Source organism: Manis javanica, chromosome 1 (assembly GCF_040802235.1).
Source record: "Manis javanica isolate MJ-LG chromosome 1, MJ_LKY, whole genome shotgun sequence".
Lineage (NCBI taxonomy): Eukaryota > Metazoa > Chordata > Mammalia > Pholidota > Manidae > Manis > Manis javanica.
The window spans coordinates 4,127,168-4,154,656 of NC_133156.1; the positions used below are offsets into that span (position 1 = coordinate 4,127,168).

The 27,489-nt window shown below is 47.0% G+C and overlaps 1 protein-coding gene and 1 long non-coding RNA gene across 5 annotated transcripts in view; one reads left to right on the forward strand and one right to left on the reverse strand.

Annotated features, from left to right (window-relative positions):
- LOC140845700 (glutamate receptor 1-like) overlaps positions 1 to 27,489 on the forward strand; it is a 127,044-nt gene that overhangs the window by 4,682 nt on the left and 94,873 nt on the right. The window contains exons 2-3 of one of the 4 annotated variants that reach the window (XR_012124557.1): positions 681 to 779; positions 1,478 to 7,211. The exons of 2 other annotated variants lie outside the window; for them this stretch is intronic. The gene's annotated coding sequence lies outside the window, so the exon portion shown is untranslated. Of the gene's footprint in view, positions 1 to 680; positions 780 to 1,477; positions 7,212 to 27,489 lie in introns of those variants that run through there. One more of the 4 variants, XR_012124564.1, reaches the window with a different exon arrangement.
- On the reverse strand, positions 7,657 to 10,207 carry LOC140845736 (uncharacterized). The gene is made up of 3 exons (XR_012124598.1): positions 10,074 to 10,207; positions 8,494 to 8,620; positions 7,657 to 8,068 (listed from the first exon to the last, which is right to left on the reverse strand). It is a non-coding gene; the product is annotated as an uncharacterized lncRNA (long non-coding RNA).

The window sequence follows — 27,489 nt, forward strand, 5'->3', positions numbered from 1 at the left end:
ATCAGAAGAGCAGTCAGCTCTACTACTTTCCACATAAGATGGTGGCTGTTAAAGACTGTACATGAATAATTATGGAGTAAAAATTTGTGTGATATGAATATGGAACTTGACTTCAAAGTCAGAGAAAATTAAAAACTTAACTGGATGTGACCTTACAAAAGTAATGTTTTCAAATTTTAAAAATTCTCAGGAAAGGAGATTTTGAAAATTTATAAAATGTCAAAGAAAGTAAAAATCAGTTGCAAATCCCATCACTCCAAAAACAGCAAACTTTCTGATGTATCTCCTTCTGATATTTCTATAGACATATTTTTGACCTAATTTGTTTTATGCTGCAACATTATTTTAAGTCTACTTACTATAAAGGGCACTACAGTGAATATCCTTATAGATAAATCTTTCCATGAACTCTTGGTAGCAAATACCTCAGAGAGTAATTGAGAAATAAAAGGGAGAGCATGTATTTCAGGCTTTTAAAAGTAAATCGTGATACCATCTCAGAAATATACTATTTACCCTACCTCCACTTTCCTTGTTTTATTTTGAATTTAGGTGAATAAAAGGGTCATTTAATTGATCACATTTTAGTAAGCTTATTAGATGTTTATTTTCTTCTGTGATTGTGCATTTTCATTGCCCATTTTTCACTGTGATATTTAATGTTTTTCCTGCCTTGCCAGATAGATATGAAATATTAATCTCTTTTCTGCCACTGAAAAGATTTATCCTGGTTTTGTTTGAGACATTGTGAAATTAAAAAATGTCAAGCTTCCATGTAGGTAAGTCTATCAAACTTTTTATCTATAATTGCCATCTTTGATGATTTCTTTAGAAAACCTTTCCACATCCTATGTATTTATCTCTCCATCTGCTTCCTTCTAATTCTTATAGGATTCTTTTTTATATGTAAGCATGCACTCCACCATATTTTGTGATGTAGAGACTTACAATTTTTCTTCTCCCAAAGTTAAGCAGTTGACCCAACACTACTGAATTTTCATGCCTTTCTCCATGATTTGAAATTCTACTTTATTATGTTATAAATTTCAATATAATAGGAGTCTACTTTCTGGTCCCAACTGTGTTTTATTGATCTACCTTCCTAGTCTAGTGCTTATATCACAGTTTAAATTATTGCAGCTTTATGTTACATTTAACAGCTGGAGTGTGTGTGCCCTTTCCTCACTGCACCTGTCCAAAGTTTCTTGTTGTGTTTCAGTCATTCATTTTCTTTCCAAATGAACTTTGAAATAACCCATTTAATCCCAGTATGACTTTTTATTGGAATTGGATTGAATTTTTACATTAATTTGGAAGGCATTATTATCATAATAGCATGCAGGAGTTTGCCATAGTTTCCATGTAGTATACATTTTTGGGGAAAAAAACTTGTAAAGAAAGGAAGCGTCAAACTGAAAACTGCCTCAAAGCCCTTAATAACCTATTCTATGGCATGGTAAATATTTCTGCTCCACAGAAATGGACAGAAATAGACAGAAATGGACAGAGTTGAAGAGAAACAGGCTGTGTAAGACAGTGACTGACAGCAGCTGATTGCCGGGAGCACCCCACCCCCACCGTGCATTCCCACGTTTATAAAGGAGGCAGCCGTGACACTAAGCCAAGGGTTTGAAAGCTCTAGAAGGTAAAACTCAAGCAATTTTTTAAAATAATGTGGCATGATATCATGATACTTTCTGGTATGTATGATATGGATGGCAAGTAGATTCTTGCTGTAGGTGGCCAATCACCATATAGGATGAAATAGAATAAATTAAAAATAATGTCGCTATCATAGCAGCATTATTCACAATAACCAAAAGGTGGAAGCAACTTAAGAGTCCATTTATGGATGAATGGATAAACAAAATGTGGTATATGCATACAATGGAATATTGAGCCTTAAAAAGGAAATTCTGACACATGCTACAACATGGATGAAACTTGAAGTTATGCTGGCATAAATAAGTCAGTCAGGATGCATATATAAGTCATTAAGTCAATGCAGGGTAAATAGTGTATAATCCCACTTATATAAGTCACACAGATAAATCAAATTCATGGGGACAAAACATAGAATGGTTGAAGGGGCTTGAGGAGGAGCAAATGGAGAGTTGTTTAATGAGAATAGAGGTTCAGTTTTGCAAGATAAAATGTTCTTGAGATTGGTTGCACAACATTGTGAGTGACCTGGGTGCTACTGAGCTGCACACTTAAAGATGGTTAACGTGATAAATTTACGTTGTGCATTTCACTAGGATTTTTTAAAAATGATGAATGTTGTATTTTCTTTTTGTGTTACTATGAAGAAATTTGATGAAACTTCCTTCATTTACATAACACATATTTACTGAGTACCGACTGTGGGCTAGGCACTCTTCCAGGGGCTGAGATAGAGCCTCAAACAAGACCAGCCAGGTCCCTAGTGTTTGGAACTTATAGTGCAAGGGGAGAAGCCGTATAAATGGCCCTGTGCCAACAAGGGAAGCGCATGAAATGTTGAAGGGCCTTAGTTAATTTTGGCTGTGTCAATACTCTTAAAATAGAGAATGATCATAGTTACATGGTTTTTCATAGTCAAATTTTTTTCTATAACCTATCAAAGTGGATTTGCCATTGGAAGACCAGGGACAGTGTTTGGGACCTTATTCTGTGGAAATAATGAAAGAAAAAGACCTACTATAGAGACTCTAAGGATGCCTCCTAACAGTGCACTGAGCTGTGGGCCCCTTGGCCCACCAAAGTTGGTAACATGACTTCTGTAAGACAAATTTTAGCCGAAATAAGCAGGTGATGAGAGGCAACAAAGGGCCAGGCAGTTGATTTGAGCACAATTCTTGGGCAAAGTTCTCCAGTCTGTGGGAACGGAGGCTGGGGAAGTCACAGTCAGCAGGGCAGGCAGCGAGTTTTTAATGAAGGCAGAGGGAGGTAGAGCTTAGATTTACAGTGGTGTGAGTATCGGCTAGCCTAAGGCACATTTTTCAGGTTGGGAGTGGGCCGCAGAAAGGGACATTGGCACGTCATCAGTGTCCGACATGCTCACTCCTCCCTCTGGTGCTTCCAACCTTACAACTTCCACCATAATGTGACTGCAGGAGATGGGAGTTTGTACTAGGTGGTCTCTGAGCCCCAGCCTGTGCAGGCTGCCAGAGGGCCAGCAGGAGTCCCCTTTAATCAGTCACTGGGAGCCACCGTCCATCTGTAAATGGGGCACGGTGGACAGATTCTTGCCTTACCATAGGGCTGTTCTTCCACAGCTGGGATTTCTGGCATTTTTCTCAGGAAGGGTTAATGCAGCAAAGAAAGCTATTAGAGAACCTGGGGATCTGCTTACACAGACAGGAACTAATTGCAGCAGTAATTCATTCCCACCACACTATGATTTGTGCTCACTCACCTTACCATGAACTCAGAAGAGGCTGCTGGAGCAGAGACCCGGCCTGCAATCAGATGTTATACTTAGTGCAACTATCCCTCTCTCTTACTACCATAGAGAGTTACCCCCAAGGACTACACTGCTTGGTCATAAATACCTGGAGCAGGTTCTCTATTATCATATTATTTTCTATGCTGTGGAAACCAAACATTCAAACAAAAAACAAACTTGTTTACTGAAATGCATTAACCATCTCTTTTGGCCCAGCAATCATAGGTGACAGAATTCTGGGGATACAGTTGATTTGTTGAGTGTCTTCTGTGTGCCACTCACCAAGGATTCCAGGGCAGGGCAGAGCAGAACTCGGTGGAAGTTTTCCCTGCAGACAGAGATTTACAGCCTAGATGATGGAGGTGATGAAGGACTGTGGCAAGAGTTAGGGTAGGAGAGGGAGTGTGTGGAAGTACACAGCAGGGAAAGGGAGCAATCTGCGTGGGTGGGAAACCCTCTCAGAGAAAATGGCATCTTTGCAAAGATCTGAAGGGGGCGTGGGATTGGGAAGTGTGGGTAAAATTGCAGTATTTCTAGAATCTCTCGACTGGCTTTAGAGCATCTCTGTATCAGTGGGTAATTACCTGGGCAAGCAAGGGTTTATCTGGACCTGAGAGGATGGGGGGAGGATTCACTCACTTCTGCTGCAGCAGGAGAGAGAGATGTCAGATAGCCATTTGTAAGACATACACAGTTTTTTTTTTAATAAATGAAACTTTATTTGAAAAATATTCTTAAAATTATAATGCTAATGCTTACTTGTGTTAGGCAGAAAAATAGATATGAGCAGGGTGGAAAGAGAAAAAGGGCAGAAAGTCCACCAGAAAGACCCAAAATTAATCAATCAAAGCTCAAAAAGTCAAAAGCAACTTGGCCTGGAATGTTTGAATATTTCCCAGATAAACGAAGGTACCTCAGCATAGCCCATGTCTTTATTGTGTTAATCATGTAGGCCTAGTTTACTTTTTAACCTTTACCTATATGCTGTTTTTTTTTTTTTTATCTCCTTCCGGCGCTAATTAAGTTGTTTGTAACCTAGGCACCTAATTTAGCATACAGGCCCAGCCCTAAACAACATAGGGAAAGGCAGGCAGGCAGGATTCCATCTTAAGGATTGTATTTTAAATACCCAGGAAGTTAAAATGTAAGATGCTTAACTTACTCTTTAGCAAACAGACAATAAACCAACCCACCTTGGGGGTTGGGAATGCAAGCTGTTGATCTGTTTGGTCCCCTAAAAATATTGTCAGATTTCAGCTGGGACACACAGTATTTCTGGAAGTAGGATCCCCAAGGACCCCTCCACAGGGGATGCAAAAGATACAAGATCTTGAGTTACTCCCAAAGAAAACCCACAACCTGCATGTGCCGGCTAGGCACGAAGCCAAGGTGAGCAAGAGGCAAAAGCTATTCCAGTGGGTCTGGATTTTCAAAAAAAGGGGCATCAGTAAATCCATGTCCCACCTCAGCCAGCCCCAGACACTGGTGCTCTATTGATCTTCGCAGGAGGGCCTACCAGAACTTTCTAGCACCTGTTTCCTCTTTGACGGGGTTGTGAGTCACTCATCTTTTTAACTCCCCTCTAAATTTGGTAGGATCTTCTGAAAGTGGAGGTAAAAGGGCTTTATAACTTAAAATTGCTGCTGTCCAGGGGACATGAAAAACCTGTTTTATCCTCAGTACAAAGTTGAGGTTACGTTTGCAAAGGACATTGCGTGGGAATGCCTGACGCTGGTAGAGCCGGGTGACAGGGCGCCCGAAGGCGGGAGCAAACTGGGCCTTGCTGCCAGTGTCAGATGCCTATTAAAGTCACTCCCTGGCTTTCAGCATTTACATGAGTAACCTGCCTTCTTTGGGAAGAGAGATTTGGTCGGTTTTCCCTGTAGAGAAAGAAGTTAAAACAGGCATATGGGGCTAGATTTTAAGGGGAATTTTTGTTGGATGTGGACATTAATTTTTATTTGAAGCCTGATTTCAGTGCCCTCATTGTCAAGGGAATCCCTAAGGTTGGGCACTTTACTAATAAGACAATTGAGAGCTCTTCCATAGGGAATTTTTTTTCTTTGAAATTCAGCCAATTTAAAGGATCCATTATCTGGCCATTGATGAGTAGGATCTCAATAGCAACTCAAACCAATATGCCTTTCTATTGAAAGACCCAGAAGGAACTTTATAGGGTTAAACTAAGGATGCAAGGGGCATCCCTAGAGGACATAGATGGCACAGGCCCCACAATCCACAGAGTTCACTCCCATAGCCCAAGAAAGCAGATATGCTTGCACAGGTGGTAAGGATGGTGTGGTGTGAATGGTGTTCCAGTCTCACAAATGTCAAGTCACCTCCCATCACAGACCTGCTAATCCGTGCCAACAGGCAGGCAACACAGGAATGGAGCTTAGACCAACTAGAAGAACTTCTAGGGGCAAAGAAGGGTGGCATCAGGCTGGGATCTGTTTTTGACATGAGGGTGGTTCTCTGCCACAGCAGTACAGGCCGACAACGGCCTCAAGACTCAAGATACTGGAGGAGGCCGAGCCTCAGGAGTTGCTGTTCTGGTCATGCATTTATTCTAAGCTGAGTCCAGGTGTGAAACTGCACCACCGCTTGCCTCGAGCCCTTCACACCTGTGATGCTCCCTCCCAACTCATTTTTAATAATCCTAATTACATTCTAAGTATGTGTCCCCAATTCATGGGTGAAGTGTTTTCAAGATTACTCAAGTCACGTCTGTAGGACCTGGGAGCTGAGAAATTAGAGCAGCACACTGCATTGACACATTTCCTGTTCTACCTGTTTGCCAGTCTGGATCTGACCTAGACTCAGCCTCACTAAGGAGGGGCGAGGTTTTAGCACACAAGCTGCGGATCCTTGACGGAGGCTGTGGGAGATACCGGCAGAGATACTTCAGCCACCACCCTCCTGCTGGTTGCATAGATCATTCATCTAGGAAGTTTGGGGGCACCTGTCATTTGTCAGCACATTTGTGGACAACTTGGAAAACAAACCCATTCCAGGCCTTTCTTTTGTAGAACTTACATACTCTAGCATGAGAGAGATGTACAAGGAAAATGAAGAACAATAAACCAGTGTTAAGGGCTGGAGATGAAAAGGTGATGTTTTAAGAAAGGAGGTCAGAATAAAGGGCAATACTCAAGCAGAGAATGGAAAAAAAGAGGGAGGGAGGCATTCCAGGCAGAACAGCAAACTCCAGTTTTTTCTAGAGAAATATTAGTACAAACAGGTTGGCCAAGCAGTCTTGAGCCCAGCATGCTTTGCTTCACCTTCACTCTGGGACCCGGTGGTGAGGACAAGTAACTGTGGTGCAAAGGAGTGAGGCCAGGGAAACTAGTCATCCACCATTTATCAGGAGAATGGCTTCTTTAGGAGGGAATACAGTTGGAACAGGCTCAGTCTGTTTAATATTGGCTTCAGAATCCAATATGAAAATTTGATCATACAAATTGCTTGTGAGGAACATTCTATTCTGTCAGTGTATAGGTGGTGCCACGCTATAGTAGGCAGAGAGAGAAATCTGACCCTCAGCCTCATCACATCCCAGATGGTGGCAAATGTTATATAACCAAGATGATCTCTCCCCACACCCACCTGACATCTTCAGTCTGACCTTCCTAAAACGCAGGTCCTGGAAGGGTGTGTTTTCCTAAGACACTTCTTCTGTCCTCACAGGGAATCTGTCTGTCCCCTGTTGGTGATGCAGCTTTGATCATCTGCACAGGCTGTCGTCTGATTCTCCGCTCTGTAATTTTGGTTTGGGTTTCCTCCCTTGCAGCTCACAGGCAGTCTGTACTGATACACCTTAAGGCCATCCAACCATCCTGCTCTTCATCTCAACTCCCCCTAGACTTATCATCCACTGATGATTCCTGCCCCACCCGGTTGTTACTTGTGATGTTGGCAAAGCAGGGTTTCCAGCTCTGTCAGTCCCTGCACGTCGACCAGTCAGCTCGCGGCCGCTCATGCCAGCTCATGATGGTCTACTGTAAGTAAGAGCGGTTCACTGTCATCTGTGTGTATATGTGCACTCCTTTAATATATAAAATAGTTTCAAAATTAGTTTGTCCATGTGGCTGGAAAAAGTAAATCACTGAAGAGAGTTCAGGATTCATTTTCAATAATTCTCCTCAGTGGCCCTTGTCTTTCCCCAAAATGAGGCTGTACAAGCAAACACCGTGCTCATACAGCACTTGGATTGGTTTAGTCTTTCCTTCCTCTGTACACACACACACACACACACACACACACACACACACACACACACACGAGGACCATTTGAGCAATATTTTTTTAAGTAGTGTTGGATATTAACAACAAGCATAAAATGTGTATACATCAGTCTGTAATGCTTGAAGAAAGGCAGCAGGCACACACAACGGTGTATATTGTTTCAGTTCCCCTGTGTTTGGCTGTAACAACTTAAATTATACATTTTACAAGAATATATATGCTTCTCAAAATCTTTTGTATTCTTACATTTGCCACCGACACTTGCCACTACTCTCCTTAGGATGAAGGCTGCTGGTGCTGTGAACCCAGTCCCAGGAGGGTCTCACTGTCTTGTGTGCTCTCTGACTTGAGCACCTTTTACTCCGAATCTCAGGTTGAGTCCCTGGGACACGCTCTCTGGAAAAACACAGCAAAAGGGATAAAAGAACTCACCAGTCAGAACATTTTAAATGACTCTTTAGAAATTGAAGTGCAACACTTTAAATTGAAATCATAAACGACACATGTTTGGCCAAGGAGTGAATCAAAAGGCTCCCTGAAATGGAGCTTCCCCAGGAACTTGGTCGAGGCCATCGGTGAAGAAGCAGGCTGCCCCCCGGGGCACCCCGGGCACAGCTGTTCACACCATGTGTCAGGTCACACCAGGTGACAGGCAATTGGTTCATCAGATGGCCCGGATGGACACCAGCTGGGGAGGCTCAGAGAAGGTGGTTCTCTGCTATTTACACTCAAGAGGTGGGTTCTTCCAAAGGGATTCAGTTTGTCACGTGGACAAACCAAGGCTACAGAAAGGCAGGAACAGTACCAGAGATTTCACTTGCCACATAAATGATCCTCCATGTATGTTTCTTTTTCTTTCAACTTGCTGCTTCAGTTTCACCTCTTTCTTGAAATATTTCCAGGCTAATAGCTCTTGGCATGTTATCATTGGGTATATTTCCCCTGCAGCTGTTGGATACACACAGGGACAACAATTTTAGTATCAGTCATTGATATAAAGCTTCATCGTAGCTAACTGCTTCATTTTATTATTATTTGCCCACCTGGCAGTTATGTACATCACTACTTAAGAAAGTGTTTCAATTTTGAGTCTACTTCTGCTCAGGTAATTTTTTAAATGTTTATTGAAATTAAGGTCTATCCAGAAACATGTATATCTTTTTATTAATACTAATAGAAATATCACTATAACATAATATATAACATATTTAAAATATATTTAATATCCCAAAAATCTGGTAACTTTTATAGCTTTAATATTGGTCCTGTACCTTTTTATTCTAATGTTTTATGGATTTTATGATTTTTAATGTTTTTCTTTTCTTTGATGAACATCTGTGTTATAGTTTGGGGCTAGAGCGAATAAAGCTGCTATAAAATTCATGTACTAGTCTTTTTATGAATACATGCTTCCATTATTCTTGGTCAAAACCTAGGTGACAGATTGCTGAGTCATACCTTAGGTAGATGTTTAGTTTTATAAGACAGTGTCAAGCTGTTTTCCTAAACTGGTTTTTCTATTTCAGATACTTCCAGCTATAGATGAGAATTCTGGTTGCTGTACATCATGACTAACACTTGGTATTATTAATTTTATTTTTAAAATTTCAGCTTTTCTAAGTGCTTATAAAGCTGTGTCTACCTGTGGTTCTAATTCACATTTCCTTGACAGCTACAGATACAGAAATCTCTTTCTGTGTTTGTTGGACAATCATGTATCTACCTTGGTGAAGTGGCTGTTCAAATGTTTAATGGATTTAAAAGTTTGGTCATTTTGGTTCTTATTATGGAGTTGTGAGATTCTTTATATTCTGGATCTGAAACTTTTTGGAGATGGGTCTGTGGACACCAGTGGGTCTGCTGGATGAAAATTGTTTTTAAAATAATACCAAACCATTATTTGCCTTTTTGTTATGTTGACATATGCACTGATGGTAAACAAGCACACAAACAAACAGGAAGGGTGGGAACGCCACTGGCTCCTCAGCATGAATCAAGGTGGTGCCACCAAACTGTGCTAGTGGTCATTGTATTCTTCACTGTCACCCACTGGTAGTTTTAGAATATGCCTGTTTTATGGAAGAGTGTATTGTAACTTATGATACACTAACTTTAACCTATTTTGAGTGGTGACGGCATTAATCTGCTTAACCACAGGCTGACAAAGGAGATTTAAAAGACAAGATGTCATGTGTGGGGGGACACATGGGAGTGAGGGAGAACACATGTCACGAAGAAAGAGTAAGTCAAAGAATATAGTGATTTAGAGGCATATAAATGCCATTTACGTTACTCTCCTTATGTCACCAACGTCCGTGGCTTCCTCGGCTGGTATGATTATAAGAGCTGATGTGCACTGTCTATAACAGTAATGAAGCTGTCTTTTATATGCATCTCTAACCTCACGTAGCGGCGATTGGAACCCGCTCCACCACGCTGGAATTCCAGGTACCACTAGCTTAGGGCCTTCCTGAGAGGAGAACCGGTTTCTGTTCTGAGAACCGTGAAGTGCTCTCTTGTGTCACTGAACACCGTTAAGGAGCTGAAAAATCTCTTCCTAAAGCAAAAACCTTTCAGCAGAAATCAATGATATTTTAGGAGTTTTTTGTTAAAGGGGTAGGGTCTTTATAATTGGCTTGAGCAATGAAAACACCATGCACTGAAAGAAGTGGTGGGAGCATATGGCACTGTGATGTCTTCAAAGTGTGGTCCTGATGGGTCCACAGTGGCCCTGCTGAGGATGCAGGATTGAGGACAGGGCTGTGGAGTATTGTGTGTTGCAAGTAAAACTTAAGAAGGCCCCAGAAATTCAGTTTTTTCTTGGTGTTTTATTGCCTCCTTTTCATTGCTGAACACTGTCGTTGTTACTTGCCACCTTCACATTCTAGCTGCATGGTGTCCTCTCCAAGAATCAGACCGCACTTCCTTGGTGTGCTGGGAAGAAGGCACGTCCCACTCAGCTAGGTGCGCGGGTGTAGGGTGGTCCGTGCCTTGGAGAATGTGTCACAGACTCTTGTTTTTACCAATCGTCTCCTCCGTAATAGCAGTGATTGGATAAACTGACCTCTAGAGTTTCGCAGTCCAACGAGGCTCTGACCATATAGGGATCATGTTTGCCTCTGGTTTGGCCCCCAGTTCGATCCCTAGGCTCCCCGCGGTGACAAACTGGACAGGGAACGGTGTTTTGTAGGGCTTTTGCGCTGTTACTCTTCCCTTCTGCAGCTTGCTGATCGCCAGCAAAGAGGTCGGAGGTCTCAGAGCTTCGGGTACCCACCCAAGGGCAGGAAGGCCTGATTCTATCCAGGTTCGCGGGGCTGCAGGCGCCGGAGAGGGGGTGCTGGCGGAGACCGGCCCGGAGACCTGCACTGAAGACCCGCTTTGCAAAGTGGGTTCGGAGGACCAGCAACGAAGCATCAGCTCTGAGTGTGTTGGTCGTGGACCCTCGGCCCCGCGCAGCCCTGCAGGACCGGTCCGCCTATAGGGGGTTTCAGGCGCCTGGCGTGCAGGTCAAGGCCGACCACCCGCCCTGCCCCCCGGAGAGCCGCGGGGCGAGGATGCCTCCGGTAAGGTCGGCCGTGCGTGGCGGGAGGGGCCCGGGGCCCGGACAGGTCGCCGGAAAGGGCGGTGGAGGCCCCCCTACCGCAGGCGCCAGTTCCAAGCAGCTCGCGCGGCTCGCAACGCCTCCCCGGCCGCTGGCCCCGCCCCGCGCCGCCGGGGCTACCAGTGGGCGACTGGCCGCGCCCCTCCCGCCCTGCCTCCCGCGAGCGCGGCCCCAGCCCGTGGCGCCCGTGTGCGGGGCCCAGGCCCTGGCACTGCCGCGGGCGGGGCCAGGCGTTCCTGCCGCTGTGTCGCCGGGAGTGCGGCGCGGGACGGCCTCGGGCCCCAGACGGTAAGTGGGGCGCGGGGTCAGGCGCCGGGGGCGGGGGAGGCACCCGCGCTGCAGGGGGCGCGGGCTTTGGGGACGGCACGGAACCGCCGCGGCAGGGGGCGCGACCCGCAGGGGCGCCCCGGCTGGTGTGTGCGACGTTCTCCCTCGTGATCCCATTCTGCGGGGTCTCATGTAGGAAGGGAGGCTGGGCCTCCGCAGGCGCCGCCGGTGAGTGGCGGGGTCCCCGCTTTCTTTGCGAGCCTGACCTGTGGGTGGGAGAGTAACTGGGCTCAGAGGATAAACTGGAGTCTTTCATCAAGCTGGTGGGGAAGGAAACCCTGTGCACACCCGAGAGCGGGGCGCCCCTTTCCTCCTAGGCCCCAGAGTCAAGGCCCAGTGGGATTTGCTTTCTAGGCCTGGTCTGTGCTGGGCCTTCAGCTTGGGGTTTCCTAGGCAGCAGATTCAGCCTAGGGGAGGAACCTCGGGAATTGCAGCCTCACTCCAGAAAGAATGGGGTGGCGGGGGATAATGAGGCCTAGGCCTTGAGGGCAGTTAGGCAGCACCCAGGTTTAGGCGAACCCCAGGGCACAGCAGAGCTGAGTGGGGGGCCAGAGTGATGAGACACGGGCATTTCCCAGCGGGGCATGGCTGGTGACTTAGCAGGTGTAACAGGTGCCCAGCATTTGTCAGATCACCTGGCCTGCTGGCCGCCGCTCTCCAGGAACAGCTGCTGCTGATTGGCCTCCTGGATGGCTCGCAGGTTTTAATCATTGTAACTTCCGCAGACTCTTTGTTGTGGTGCAATTACCAGTGTGCACGAGGTGCCACTTGACGGATAGGCTCGTTGTCCTCCAGGAGGGGGTGGAAGCCCCGGAACTCTTGCCTCAGCTGGTGGAGCAGCTGTGCTGCGCCAGGAGACCCTTGCTGCGGGTTCTGTTTGCCCCACTCCTGGATCCGGTGCGGGAGTTACTTGGCTTTCGCACTGAGCAGTGGCCTCCGTGGCTTCTGGTATGCGGACATCTGTATGGTGACTGTTTTAGGTCAGCACATGGGAGTGTATTGTCTGTATTGACAAACTATGAGAAAGCGGCCATAAAGGTTCAATTGACTGGGTGATTACAGTCACAGATTTCCCATTTCCTCACAGCAGCACCTTCCTGGGTTTGGAAAGTAATGTTGGAGATCCGTCTGCCGAACTGGGGTCTTCCTGGAGGGATCAGGAAGGCGTAGCAAAACAGTTAAGGCTTCAGGAGCAACTGTGTGGTGGGTGCTGTGCCACGTGGCATTTTATTTATTTATTTATTTTTCATTACAGTATCATTGACGTACACTCTTATGAAGGTTTCGCATGAAAAACATTGTGGTTACTACATTCACCCATATAATCAAGTCCTCCCCAGACCACATTGAAGTCACTGTCCATCAGTGTAGCAAGATGCCACAGAGTCACTACCTGTCTTCCCTGTGACCCCCCCCCACCACACAAACCATGTGTAGCAATCATAATACTCCTCAATCCCCTTCTCCCTCCCTCCCCACTTATCCTCCCCCACACCTCTTCTTTGGTAACAGCTAGTCCCTTCTTGGAGTCTGTGAGTCTGCTGCTGTTTTATTCCTTCCTTTTTGCTTCATTGTTACATACTCCACAAGGAGGGAAATCATTTGGTTACCTGTCTTTCTCCACCTGGCTTATTTCACTGAGCATATCACTCTGTGGCTCTATACATGTTGTTGCAAATGGTAGGATTTGTTTTCTTCTCATGGCTGAATGGTTTTTCATTGTGTTATGTACCACATCTTTATCCATTCATCTACTCATGGACAGTTAGGTTGCTTTCACATCTTGGCTATTGTAAATAGTGCTGCAATAAACATAGGGGTGCCTATGTCATTTTGAATCTGAGATCTTGCTTTCTTTGGGTAAATTCCTAGGAGTGAAATTTCTGGGTTTAAGGCTATTTCTATTTTTAGTTTTTTGAGGAACCTCCATACTGCTTTCCACAATGGATGAACTAATTTACATTCCCACCAGCAGTGTAGGAGGGTTCCCCCTTCTCCACATCCTCACCAGCATTTGCTTTTCCTTGTCTTTTGGATAGTGGCCATCCTAACTGGTGTGCGGTGATACCTCTTTGTGGTTTTAATTTGCATTTCCCTGATAATTAGAAATGTGGAGCATCATCTCATGTACCTGTTGGCCATCTGAATTTCTTTATAGAAGTGTCTATTCATATCCTTTGCCCATTTTTTAATAGGGTTACTGGCATTTTGGATGTTGAGGCATGTGAGTTCTTTATTTATTTTGGATGTCAACCCCTTATCAGATATGTCATTTACGAATATATTCTCCCATACTGTGAGATGCATTTTTGTTCTACTGATGGTGTCCTTTGCTGTACGGAAGCTTTTTAGTTTGATATAGTCCCAGTTGTTCATTTTTGCTTTTGTTTCCCTTTCCCGAGGAGATGTGTCCATGAAAAAGTTGCTCTTGTTTTTATATTCAAGAGAGTTTTGCCTGTTCTTTCTTCTAAGAGTTTTATGGTTTCATGACATTCAGGTCTTTAATTCATTTTGAGTTTACTTTTGTTATGGAGTTATGCAATAATCCAGTTTCATTCCCTTACATGGAGCTTGACTTGTAGTGCCAGCACCAGTTGTTGAAGAGGCTGTCTTCTTCCCACTGTATATTCACGGTGCCTTTATCGTATACCGACTGACTGTATATGCATGGATTTATATCTGGGCTCTCTATTCTGTTCATTGATCTCTGAGCCTGTTTTCATGTTGGCACCACACTGTTTTGATTACTGTATTTTGTTATGTAGCTTGAAGACGGAGCAAGGATAGGCCTGAAGAGATTACTGTATTTTGTTATGTAGCTTGAAGACGGAGCAAGGATAGGCCTGAAGACTGGCTGGTGCAAGGGGTGTGCTGGGAAGCACCTCGGGGCTGAGCCACCAGCAAGCGGGATGGAGTGTCTGGACCTCCCGAGAGTTCCTGCTCTGTTGAGCTGAGGAAGTGCTAGGGAGGTACCCCTCCCACTGTTGGCAAGGCTTTCAAACTGCCGTCTCTGCTTTGGGTCTCAGGACTGGTGGAGTGTGCCTGTCCTCCCCAAAGGCTGGAATCTCAGCCTCCTCAAGTGTTCTACCTGCCCCCGAGTCCAGCCCGGCTAGTCACCAGAACACAATGCAGTGTGGACACATGCTCCCAGAGCACATCTCCAGGGCCACTTGTGCAGCCTTCCCCATATCTATCCCCAGATCACTCTGTTACTTCTCCTGCCGCCTGTGGGCTGGAATGAGTAAGGGCTTCTGTCCTGCTCAGTTCATGGCACTGCGACCTTACCCTGTTCTGTGTGGTCTTGTCTTCTTCCCCACGAATGGATGGTCTGTTTTGCAGTCTTCAGGTAACTTTCCAGTTTAGCTGTACTTGCTCTGGCTGCTTCCTTGGTGTGTGTGTGGGAGGACGTTTCTGTCTTACCTTCCTCTCTGCTGTCTGTCCCCTGCCCCATGCTGGATGCCTCATTGAATGGGAGTCACTTAACCTCCTCACAGTCTGCTCCACAAATGGGCACAGTCAGGCAGAACTGGTCCTGGCTTCCCTGTGACAGAAGGGCTGTTCAGTGGTTGATAAAACCTGATCTTCAGGGCTAAGAAGTAGTATGTCTAAGAAGGTATTTCTTTAGTGCCAAAGCGTGCCGATGAAAGGTTAACGTTATGGTAAGAAACACAATTTTGAATCTTCGGTTAGGCTGCCGAGATAGTTGCTGAAGGGTACAGTATTCTTCCTTTTCTGGTTTCTTTAATTGTACGTTGAGAATGTATAGTTGGGATTATTTTTATGTATTCAGGTGAGCCTGTATTGCTCCATATGTTGGTAGGCTGTTTTGTTTTCTTTGTGTCATTTATTTCTTGTTTCACGCATTTGTGGTCTGAGAAGTTGCTTGATACAATTTCAATCATTTTGAGTTTATTGACGCTGTTTTTGTGGCCTTGTATATGATCTATTTTGGAGAACTTTCCATGTGCACTTGAGAAAAATATGTGTCCTGCTGCTTTTTTGTTGAATGTTCTGTAGATATGTTAAGTCCTTCTGATGTAATGTGTTGTTTGTTGCCTGTTTATTTTCTGACTGGTTGATCTATTATTGTGAGTGGCGTAGTCTCCTAAAATCAATGTGGCATAATCTATTTACCCCTTTAGTTCTGTGTGTATTTGTTTCACATATTTATGTGCATCAATATTTATGATTATGTCCTCTTGTTGGACTGACACCTTTATCATTATGCAATGTCCTTCTTCATGTCCCGTAACACTCTTTTTCTGAAATCTATTTTGTCTTATAAGTATGGCTGCTCCTGTTGATTCCTCCCTATTATTTGCAAGGGATATTTGTTTCCATCCCTTCACTTCTACTGTGTGTGTGTTTGGGTCTGAAATGAGTCTGTTGAAGGTAACATACAGATATGTTGAAGGGAACATACAGATAGTAGACTTATCCATCCTGCCACTCTCTTCTGATTGGTGCATTCAGTCCATTTACATCTATTGTGATTATTAAGAGATGTCTACTTATGTGATTTTGTTAATTGTTTTCTGGCAGTTTGTTCCTTTATCTCATACTCTTCTCTTGTTATGGATGGTTTTTCTAGTGTAATGGGACTTCTATGTTTATTATTTTTCTGTGAGTGTGTTTACTGTAGGCTTTAGTATTGATGTTATCAAAGGCTCAAGGATAGCTACCTTACTTATAATAGGCTATCTTAAATTGCTGATTACTCTATTTGAAAGACAATGTAAAGGTACTTCTTCCTTTTCCTCCACAATTAGATCTCATAATCTGTACTTTTTGTGTATCCCTTGACTGATTTTGTGTGTACTTGATTTTGCTTTTTTATTTTTTAAAGCTTCTTGCTGGTCTAATCCAAAGATGAGCATCTTGGCTGCGTTCAGTTCTAGTCTGTGGGGTTCCATACATTCTGTGAGGGGATTTCTGTAAATCACAGTAGGAGGGAGGTGCTAACCAGCCAGTCCCTCCTCACTCCCAGCATCCAGACAACTTATGCTTTAAAATGCCAAGTTGGCAAAATAAGTTCTGGGGGGAATGAGTGACATCAGTTTCTGAAGAGCAAGTCTTATATAAAGAGCAGGCCTCAAATTAAATGAACTTACAATAGACATATGTTTATCTCAATAAAGATGTAAAAAATAAAGGGAGGTCTTTGTGACAGAGGAGTGAATCTTCAAAACTCAGATCCAAGGAATTTTAAGCCTTGGAAGCTTGAGGAAGGGAGAAAAATAACTGAACACAAGACACCTGAATTCTGATTTTGATATTTTAATGTTTCAAAGCTTTGTGTATCACTGTTAGAGTAGAATGCGTGGCTGTTCAGGCTGAGAAACTAACTGAACCTCTCTTCCTAGGTGGAGTACTCAGCAGGACAGCCAAGGTGGGGTGTTGAACAGCTGGTGGTAGGTGCACCTGTGTGTGTCCGGGGTTCTGACGTGGCTGGACAATCTGTGGGCGCATAGCTCTGATCAGCAGCAGTGTTTTGCATTTGGAGGAACAGCTGGACCAGTGTTAGTATGACTGGGGAGCTCTTCATATTTTCTTATTCTTAAACATCAACATGCTGAATTCCATGATGCCTGAGAACCTGGCTTTCATGCCTGTAGAGGACACTGTGCTCTGGTGCAGACAGAACTTGGCCAGGAATTGGAGGGAGCTGATATATCTTCTCTGTCCTTTAGTAGCTGCAACCCCTTACCTGTAAAGGGGGACAGGACCTGGCTCAGGTGCCTAGGTACATAGGAAAGAAGCACAGACTACTGAGGCAGGGGTGCCCAGTGCTGCCTCTCCCCTGGGCACTTGCCCTCTGGGAGTTCTGCACAGACCTCCCTTTCCCTGGGATTCTGAGGTTGGCTTCTCTTGCAGGAACTGGACAGGCTGGTGTCTTCTGACAGGAGAGTTCCTGCCTCAGTGGCCCTGGTTGCTGGGAGGGAAGGACCGCTCCTGGAGGCCACTGTTTCATCTTCAGGAGTTGGTGCTGGATGGCTTTCTCCTACAGAAACAGAGACAGGAGTGTGAATACCTTCACAGATTTGTCAGATAAGAGCTCTTTCATTCTAGTGGGCTGAGCCCAGCAGACTGGATGCATGGACTCCTGCATCACAATCCTTATTTTGGTATAACAAAAACTCAGTGAGAAATAACCTAGTGAGAACTTACTTGAAAGGCCAAAGTAAGTTTTCACTAGGTTTTGTTAGGCCAAAAGTAAGGGTTGTGATGCAGGGCAGGAAGACAGGCCAGGCACTACACGTGTTAGTTGGGGCCAGTGATCTGCATAGTTACATTCAGCCCAGGTAGAGTCCATCTGTTGGAAAAATATTTTCTTCTACAAGGATCAGCAGGGTAGACCTAAGTAGCTCTAGTTTAGATTTTTAAGAATTGTCACATATGAATAAACTTTAGTTTTAGCAATATGTGCAAGATGTAGATACAGGACCAGACAGTGTGGGGTTGGGGTGTAATAAGGCAGGCAGCAGGGTGCTTGTAAGGACTTTTGCCATTGAGGGGCACAACAATTGTTCCTCCCGTGAGCACTAAAGACCAAACCACCAGGCAGGAAGACAGCAGTATTAGCCATCAAAATGCCCAGTGCCTTCCGCTGGGGTCCCTAGAGAGTCTCCACCCCTGGGCAGTTTAGGGTCCCAGAGGGTAGGGTGCATCCAGATCCAGAGGAAGCTGGTCTGCCTTTACATGCCCAGCTCTATCTCACCCAGAAAAGTTTATGTCAAAGTCAGGGTGAAATTGGTACTAAGGCACAGAGCCAAGCCCAGGCCTCCCAGGCCTAGGTCACCAGGCATCCAGGCATGGGAGGGAAGAAGGGGAGTCCTTACCTGTGACCTGCCACCTCAGTCACAGCAACACAGGCTCCCAGCTGGGGTGGTTAGGGAGATAAGAATTGGAGAGGTCAGCAGGAACGCCTTCTAAGACATTTTCCTTATATGACATGTTCAGTGCTGAGCCCCCCCATCTCCGTGGCTTACCACGACTGGGACCACAAGGAGCTATAGCAGATAGATGTTCTGGCTGCTCAGCAGCTGACCAGCCATGCCCACCTTTCCATGCAGGTACTACTTGGGACAGATTTCCGCCAGGGCCAGCCAGTGTGCTCATTCATTCTCTTGTATTCCTTAACACTCTGCGATACAAGGTGGAATCAAGACAGGCCAAATGGTTCACAAACCCCCTTTCCCAGCTCACCTTAAATCAATGCCAAATCCAGGCTACGACAGGGCCCCTTCCAAGCCCACTGTCCCAGTGCTGCTCTAATACTGAACCATAGGGCATGCGAACTGTCCACGAGGAGCCCAGAGAGAGGCTAGTGAGAGCAGGCCCTCTGTGGGGCTGGGGCGGCATGGCAGGGTGGTCTGGGTTCCAGTGGAAATAACACAGCCCAGGAGATGAGCTCTATCAGTCGGCATGACCTTCACATACTCACATGCCTGCCACATGGAGACACATTTCTGATCGTCCGCACAGGCCCGTGGCAGTGCAGAGGGTGGGACAGCCTCAGTACCTGGTCTGAGTATCCCTGTGGGTCCCATGCTGTCTCTGAGCAGCTCTTACTACCTGGGCATCTCCCCTGCAAAAAAACCAAAATGGTAATTCAGCTTATTTGCAGAAGAACCTCCTGAAACAGCCAAGAACAGGGTCATAACACAGATGATTTTCCCAGGGTACAAAGCTCTTATTCTTAGTGAGCAGGCACCGAGTGGTGGGGCTCCCTGTCCAGGGGTGAGCGTGACTTAGGGACCAGGAATGCAGACGAGGGGAACCTCTCACATCATCAGAGCTCCAAGGGCCTTAGGAATCAGGCTCTATTGCCCTCTAGCAGTCTGAGTAAGGCAGCCATTTAGAGCTTACCTCCATTCTCCCAGGCTTTCACTTCTAGGGAGGTTTTATTTTCTGAGAACCCCCAGTAATGTGGGAGTGACATGCAGACAGTGTAGAGCACACCTCGCTCACAGAAACAGGACCCCTTCTTGGGGCCCTCAGCTATGCCACAGGCCATTGGTCACACTGGAGAATTCCAAAGGTTTTCTCCAGAAAACCATCCGCAGGAGTTTATAAAGCAAACTTAGCCTTGCTTTCCAACACAAAGCAATGGCACAGCATTTCCTTAACAAACGTACCCTCACCCCCCCTCCCACCCAAACACACAGCTAAGCCCTCCCCTTACATCCCACGTTTCAAAGATTGGGTAACATCATGTGACACTAAGTCCCACTTGAGAGCCAAAAGGGGATTAGGTTGTGACATATTGTGACGCAGGCTGCAGTAACGGCCTGAAAGCAGAGCCCCGTTCCTTAGCCCCCCTGCATCATCTGGAGCACAAGACTGCAGCTGCATAAAACAGGAGTGTGAGGCCATCTGGAGACCCTCGTCTGCCGCATGCTTCCCCCAAAAGGGAGCACAGAGATGCTGCCAGACAGGCATCCCCTGTGCAGGGAAATTCAGGTGGACTCAGCTGGCCACGTTCATTGCAAGGGTGCAAGGTTGCTTACCTTGTGGACTAAGTTTACTATAAACGCTTAAATCTACAATCTTCTTTCAGGAAGGAAATCAGTGTTTCCAGTAGACCACCGCTGCCTTGCTTTGCCAAGCGCTACTGATTGGGCTGAAATACAGGAAATGGTTATTAGCACAAGAGATGTTTTATCTCAAGACCACTTGCTCAGTATGAAAACAACCTCCAGTTCTATAACAAGAGTGCAAATGAGATGTGTTCTGGGAAGACTCTTCAAGGTAAATACAAACAGTTGTAGGCCTCTCGAAACAAAGGCAGGTCTAAGGTATGCCCAGATATACAAAGCAGGAAAATCAGGGTATGAGAGAATGGCATGCAGTCCAGGCAATTGACAGGTAGTAGTGATGATGGGCAGTGATTTTGAACACTGTCTGGGATTCTTAAAATAGATGGCAGAGGTCTCCCCACATAGTTACCAAATGAATATCTCTGGGCTACGACCTGATGACTGGTTTTTGCACTTAGATGCGGCCAGCCCAACTGATCAGTGTTTAGAAATATCAAGAGGCAGATTATTTTAAACAGCATTTCCCAGTTTTTTGAAATCTAGACTAGCCAGAAAGAACACATCAGAGCACTGTGTTTCAGAGCACTCTCTTTGAGGACTAGAAATACCCAGCAATGTAGAATGGTTCAGATTCACCTGGTGCTTTCATGTGTACTTAGGCACCTGAGCCAGGTCCTGTCCCCATTTACACATAAGGGGTTGCAGCTACTAACAATTCCTGGCCCAGTTCTGTCTGTGCCGTGCCCCAGTGCCCTCTACAGCAGAGCACCTTGTATGAAAGCCAGGATCTCGGGCAGCATGGAATTCAGCATGTTGATGTTTAAGAACAAGCAAATAAGAAAAGCTCCCCCAAGTCATAGCAACACTGGTTCACAAATGTGTGTTAGATTACGGACTGGCGGGGCTCTTCCTCCAACTGTGAGACACAGTCAATGATCAGAGCTATGCACCCGCATAGTCACCATCCACTCAGCTGTAGAATCATGACCTGCAGCCGGCTGCCATCTGGAACACCCCATGTTGGCTGTCCTGCCAAGCACTGCCTATGAGTCCTCTGCCTAGGAAGAGAGGTTCAGATGATTTCTCAGTCTGAACAGGATGTGCTCTTCCCTGTGGCTGGTCACGTCTTGTTAGGGGATACTGCCAGCCACTCATTCTCTGAAGGCCAGTTCTTCTCCTTACTCTAACAGTAATGTACAAAGCTATGAAACATTAAAATATGAAACTCATAATTTGAGTGTCTTGTCTTCAGTTATTTCTCTCCCTTCTGGGAGCTTCTGGGGCTCAAATTCCATGAATCCATGTGTTTTGGAGATTTACTCGTCTGTTACAAAGGCCTCCCTTTATATGAGACTTGCTCTTAAGTTCTGGGGGGAGTAACTGACATCACTGTCAGTTTGATCTTATTTTGCCAACTTGGCATTCTAAAGCACAAGTCCTCTGCATGGTGGAAGTGAGGAGGGACTTGCTGGTTAGCACCTCCCCGCTTCTCTGATTTACAGAAAAGCCCTCACCGTCAGCAAGGGACCTACACCCCAGACAAAGGGGAACCCCTCTCGCTACCCCCTCACTTGTTCTCATGCACTAAACATTCCTTAAGGGAACGGAGATAGCAGTGGTTTTCACATCACAGCCCCGTCACATGGTCATGGCAGCACTCAGCCCACAGGATACTAACACTGAGGTTGTCTTTGAAGAATGTTCCCAGGGAAAGAGCCCCAACCTTTTTTATAACTGGACATGGAGAAATGAAATCACACTACCTGGGCCATAACGGTAGTTACCACGAGGAACTGAGGTGCAGCCTCCTCAGTGGGACAGCTGAGGCCGGCGCCTGCAGGCAGGAATCCCACCAGGCAGTGACCGCTGCCCCTGGGTCACGGGCAGCGTCCACATGAGGATGGAGGACCAGGGCTTCACCGCTTCCTGCATCACCTGGAAGGAGACAGCAAGATGTCACTGGCATCACTGAGTCATTCACAATAGTACAGGAACGAATGTTGCCATTGAGTCATTACAGCTTCATCGCACACCACCTGGAACTGGGGCACTGCGTGCATGTGACCCTCTACAGGAGAACGGGAAGATCCCTGCAGGAGAACACTACAGACCCTCAGTCCCTAAGGCTGCTCAAGTCCTCTCTGAAAACAGTCCGGTACCTTCTGTCCTCTATCTGTGGGCTGTGCTGTGCATGTCTCCCTTTCAGACCAGAAGCTTCATTGTCAAGCACAGCAGCCCCAGAGGGGCCCTGCAGCTGAGTTAGCTGGGTCACCACCTTGGGTGATGGGGAGATTCATGGGGTGAGATTTATCCAAGGCTCAGGACAGTTCACACCAGCATAACACCACAGCACGCACACACAGTGCTGCCGGTGCCTTCTAGACTGGCAACCCCATCCCTGACCACTGGGACCTTTCCTGCCATCACATTCTCTCTACCCGGCTGCCAGGGGCCCCTCCACTTCAGCCCAGTACCTTAACCCAGGTGCATCGTGACAGGCAGCTGGAGGGTGAGGTTCTGCCTCATGGAAATACCCTCAGTTCATTCCCAGAACACTGACAGGTGCTCCAATTTTTTTTCCCTCAATAGTTAACTTACTGTATTCCTTTGGCATAACTGTGAGAGTACAGGAAGGGTTCCTTGAAATTCTATGGTACTGCTTAGTCATCATTTGGTGACAAATTACCATGACAGCTGTACAGGAAGCTGAGGAATACAACAGTCCCTAGGCCTGGATGACAGCCAGGGAACCTGCCAACCCTCCTGGGCTGGGAAGTAGGTGAATCCCAGAGGAAGATGTGGCCTCAGACCTATTCTTGGCCCCCAGAGGCATTAGAAGCCACTGCCCAATGCTGAGCCCAGGGTAACAGGTTCCCGGGTCAAGGGACTGAAATGGGACAGATGCAGAGGGGGTATCTAGCCTGGGAGCCAGAGGTCTGCTCTGACTCGCCCATGTGATGCACACACCACCATCCCGGTGCGGGCTGGGCTCTGACAAGGAGGGCATGCTGTCCCCACGTCCATGGACCTTGGCAGAGGGAGGTCCTGTTGCAGAGGCTATGTCCCCCACACAGTTCCCTCCCCCCTCTCAAGCACCTTGCTGTGGATGAGACACTATCCCCACCTCCATGCTGCCTCCTCCTGTCATTTCAATCCACACAAGTTCTCCATTCACAGGAGCACTTACTTCAGCAAAGAGAGTTCAGACCTGGACCTAATATAATGTATGTCAATCATGCTTCAAATTAAGAAATGGTATCATCTAGAAATGACTATTTTACCTCATGTGAATGTATCGGTGGGCCATCGAGTATGCACACGTATACCTCACTTTATAAAAATAAAAGACTTTTTGCAGAAGTTTTTAAAATTACTGTGTGTGCAGGTGGCCCATGTCACCAGGCATCTGCAGTCAGGTACGTGTCCGCCTACTGGGTCTGTGTTGAGTCAGTGCAAACAAAGCAGAACTAGAGGAATAACAAAGACTGTGACTAGGCATGTGGATGCCCGGACTCAACCATCTAGGGTATCTGCAGCCAAGGACTGTGGCTGGTTCAAGTCACCCTGCAGAGGAATCATGGACTCAGCTTTCCCCCTCCAAACAGCCACCATATGACTTGCCAAAAGCCGGCCGGTGATCCCATCTGTCCGGTACAGATGCCTCCCGATCACGGTGACCAGTGGACAATCTGATCTCATCCCCAAAGAGAGGAAACCATTCAACATGTGTATCCAGGTCACACTGCAGCTATTCCTAGGCCTCAGCTCACAGCCATCCGACTTGCACAGCACGGTAATTCATTCTCCAACTGGCATAATTGTCTCCATCAGGGAACTCTCTTTTCAGTGCTCCAAAGTATTATTTGTAGAGGCAGATGACCATCACATAATGGTCACTGGCTGACAGTGTGTCTAACTCCACGGGAGATGAATGTGCATTTTCCATTGCTAAGCACCTCATACTCCTTGACCCTTTCCATTAGGGGGGACAGTTATCCCCACTGTAGGATGGCAATGGCCCCTGGTTTTGTTTCAGTCTGTGTGTTATTTTGTAAGGACAAGATGAAAACCGGCATGAGGGAACATACCTGTCACCACAGACCCATTCCTATGTGTCCATATGTAGCCACTTAATGCTGTCCCCACCAGATCTGTCCAGAAGACCCTCTGACCCACTGAGTTACAGCCAAAAGACACATGATCACGGCCTTGTCCTTGATGCCAGCCCATCTGCTTTCAAGCTCCTCACTCCACAGAGGAGTCAGAGCAACTGACTGACCACCAGCAGGGCTGGTTCAGACCGTGTCACCTGAGTGTGGCTCCCAGCATGGCCTCCAGGAGCCTGAGCAGTGATCCCCAGCTCCGAGGACACAGGATGGGTGGTCTGCCTCCCCTGCAGGGTGGTGAGGGTCTGGCTGGTGTTTGGGTGGTGCTCCCCTCCTCAAAAAGGCTATGCTAATACCCACGTACTGTAACTCAGTGTGAGACACCAGGTATGACAGTACTTCACAGGGGAGGCCTGCAGGTGGCAGGGCACAGCCAGGATGATGGTACGCCCAAAGGAGCCTGGGGTGGGACAGGGCTGACTGCACGGCCATCCTGACCTCTGCTCGCATGCACATCTCTGCAGATGCGGCCCCTGCTCCTCAGCCCAGAGCCTCGCTTGCCAGCACGTACCTCACAGAGCTGGAAAGCAGTGAAACTGTGGAGACAGGTCACCACAGATAAAAAGCCTCCAACTCACAACAAGACCAAGTGGTCACACACTTGATTTCATCCCCTCAGAGAGTGCTTAGGACCAGGTTCACATGGAATGCAGTCACCCCATGTTAACCCTGGCACACACCTCATGCCAGTGCCACCTCTTCGGGTCCCGATGTAACAGGTGCCCAAGTTCAGCCTGGACACAGAGAGCCCCTGCGGCGGTGGGAGGTGATGAGGCACAGGGACCTGACTGAGCTGCTCTACCAGAGATGCCATGGTGACCAGCCCACAGGACAGTCTTCTGCTTCCTCCTCACATTCCAGCTCACTCTGTTCAGCCAACGACTCTGCTCCAGGAGAGCTCAGGAGGCCCTGCCCTTGACATAGGGGTGGGCCACACTCCCAGCTCTTAGGCGGAAGGGACATCCAGGAGAGCTGCTTGCTTCTCCCCAAGAGCACAGCTGGGCCTGGAAGGGCCGCTGCTAGGTGTCTGCAGGTGGTCAGGCTCCAGAAGACACGGGACAGGGAGGGAGGAAGACAGGACTCACCAGGAGCCCAGAAAGGCTCTGGCATAGGACCCGGGTGGGTGGCTGGGACAGCTCTGCCATGCAGACTTGTTCTTAAGGGACAGCATGAGTGAGGGGGTAGCCCTTCTCCTTGCACCAAGCTACAACTGCCAGAGGCCAGCACCTGTGGGGAGAGACAGCAGCTGCGGGAACACTATGCCTGACTGGGGGTGACCATGAGCACTTTGCACCTTCATCTGAGCCTTGGACACTGTGTCCCGGATGCCCTACCTCAGGCTGAGGCAGAGGCAGGTGTGGGAGTGGCCCTGACTCTCAGCTATGGCTCTTCCTGGGGGTCTGGGATGACCTGATAGTATAGGGTTAACAACCTGCACCCCACTACCAGCTGGGCTTCCCCAGTGCAGCATCAAGCCACCTCCCTCCTTCTGCAGGAATGCATTTCCAGGCCTGCAACTTTGCCTCCTGAACTGCTGTCTCAGGCCATGAGGAAGCAGCAGGCCCCCAGGGAGCCCTTTGCCGTCTCCCTCCTGGGAGCCCACACCTACACCTGGCCTCATCACTGCCGTCTGTGTGGGCCATGTGGCAGGTGCACTGCTCCCCACCACAGGAGCCCTACCAGGCACCACGCTGGAAGTGCCCAGGGTCACAATCCCGAGGAGACAGTGGGAACTTTCTCAGTGGCACCTGCACACAGAGCCAAGGAATGGGTGCTGGGAGGATGAGGAAGCCTGGCTGGGCTGACACCCTCCTGTCTCTCTGTAACCAGGTGGGACAGAGCCTGAGAGCTCCGCGGTGCAATGGATCAAGGGAACCTCTTTCCAGAGCTGAGTGCGGGTGAGGAGGTATGAGCCTGGATGGGAAGGGGGAAGATACAGCTTATTTTCAAATCAGGAGCCTTCAACTCACTGCAAGAATACAAGCCAAACAACCTGCTCCAGAGGCTCTTCCCGGCCATCCATTCACCACTGTAACAAGCTCCCAGCAAAGGAGGTCACAGGGCATCTGCTCATTACCTGACCTGGACCCCGGATCTGATGCAGGACCGACAGGAGGTTGGGAGGGGCCATGGCCACTGCTGCAGAACAGACCGTCCAATGCATCCCACCCACAGATCCATCACATGCTTGGGGACAAGCTCACACCCACTTAGTGATGAGACAACACAAGGGAGGAGGGACCTTATGAAGGTCGAATGCAAGCAGGAGGATTCAGGCCCAGGCTGCACCTCATGTCACATGGGAGCCCCAGAGAGCTCCTGGTGATGAGAGCTCAGAGTAGAGCCCCAGGAGGGCCTCTCGGCCATGGCTGGCACTGCGACCTCACATTCGCAAACCTCCTACAAAAAACCTCTTAAGAGTGACTTTCCACCATCAATAGAACAAAAAGGCATCCTACAGTATGGGAGAATATTTTCATAAATGACAGATCCGATAAAGAATTGACATCCAAAATATATAAAGAGCTCATGCACCTCAACAAACAAAAAGCAAATAATCCAATTAAAAAATGGGCAGAGGATCTGAACACACACTTCTCCAAAGAAGAAATTCACATGGCCAAGAGACACATGAAAAGACACTCCACATCGCTAATGAGAGAAACACAAATTAAAACCGCAATAAGATATCACCTCACACCAGTTAGGATGGCCTCAAAAAGACTAGGAACAACAAATGCTGGCGAGGATGTGGAGAAAGGGGAACCCTCCTACACTGCTGCTGGGAATGTAAATTAGTTCAGCCATTGTGGAAAGCAGTATGGAGGTTTCTCAAAAAACTAAAAATAGAAATACCATTTGACCCAGGAATTCCACTCCTGGGAATTTATCCTAAGAATGCAGCAGCCCCATTTGAAAATGACATATGCACCCCTTTGTTTATTGCAGCACTGTTTACAATAGCAAAGAAATGGAAGCAACCTAACGGTCCATGAGTAGATGAATGGATAAAGAAGATGTGGTACACATACACAATGGAATATTATTCAGCCATAAGAACAAAACAAATCCTACCATTTGCAACAACATGAATGGAGCTAGAGGGTATTATGTTCAGTGAAAAAAGCTAGGCAGAGAAAGACAAGTGCCAAATGATTTCACTCATCTGTGGAGCATAAGAAC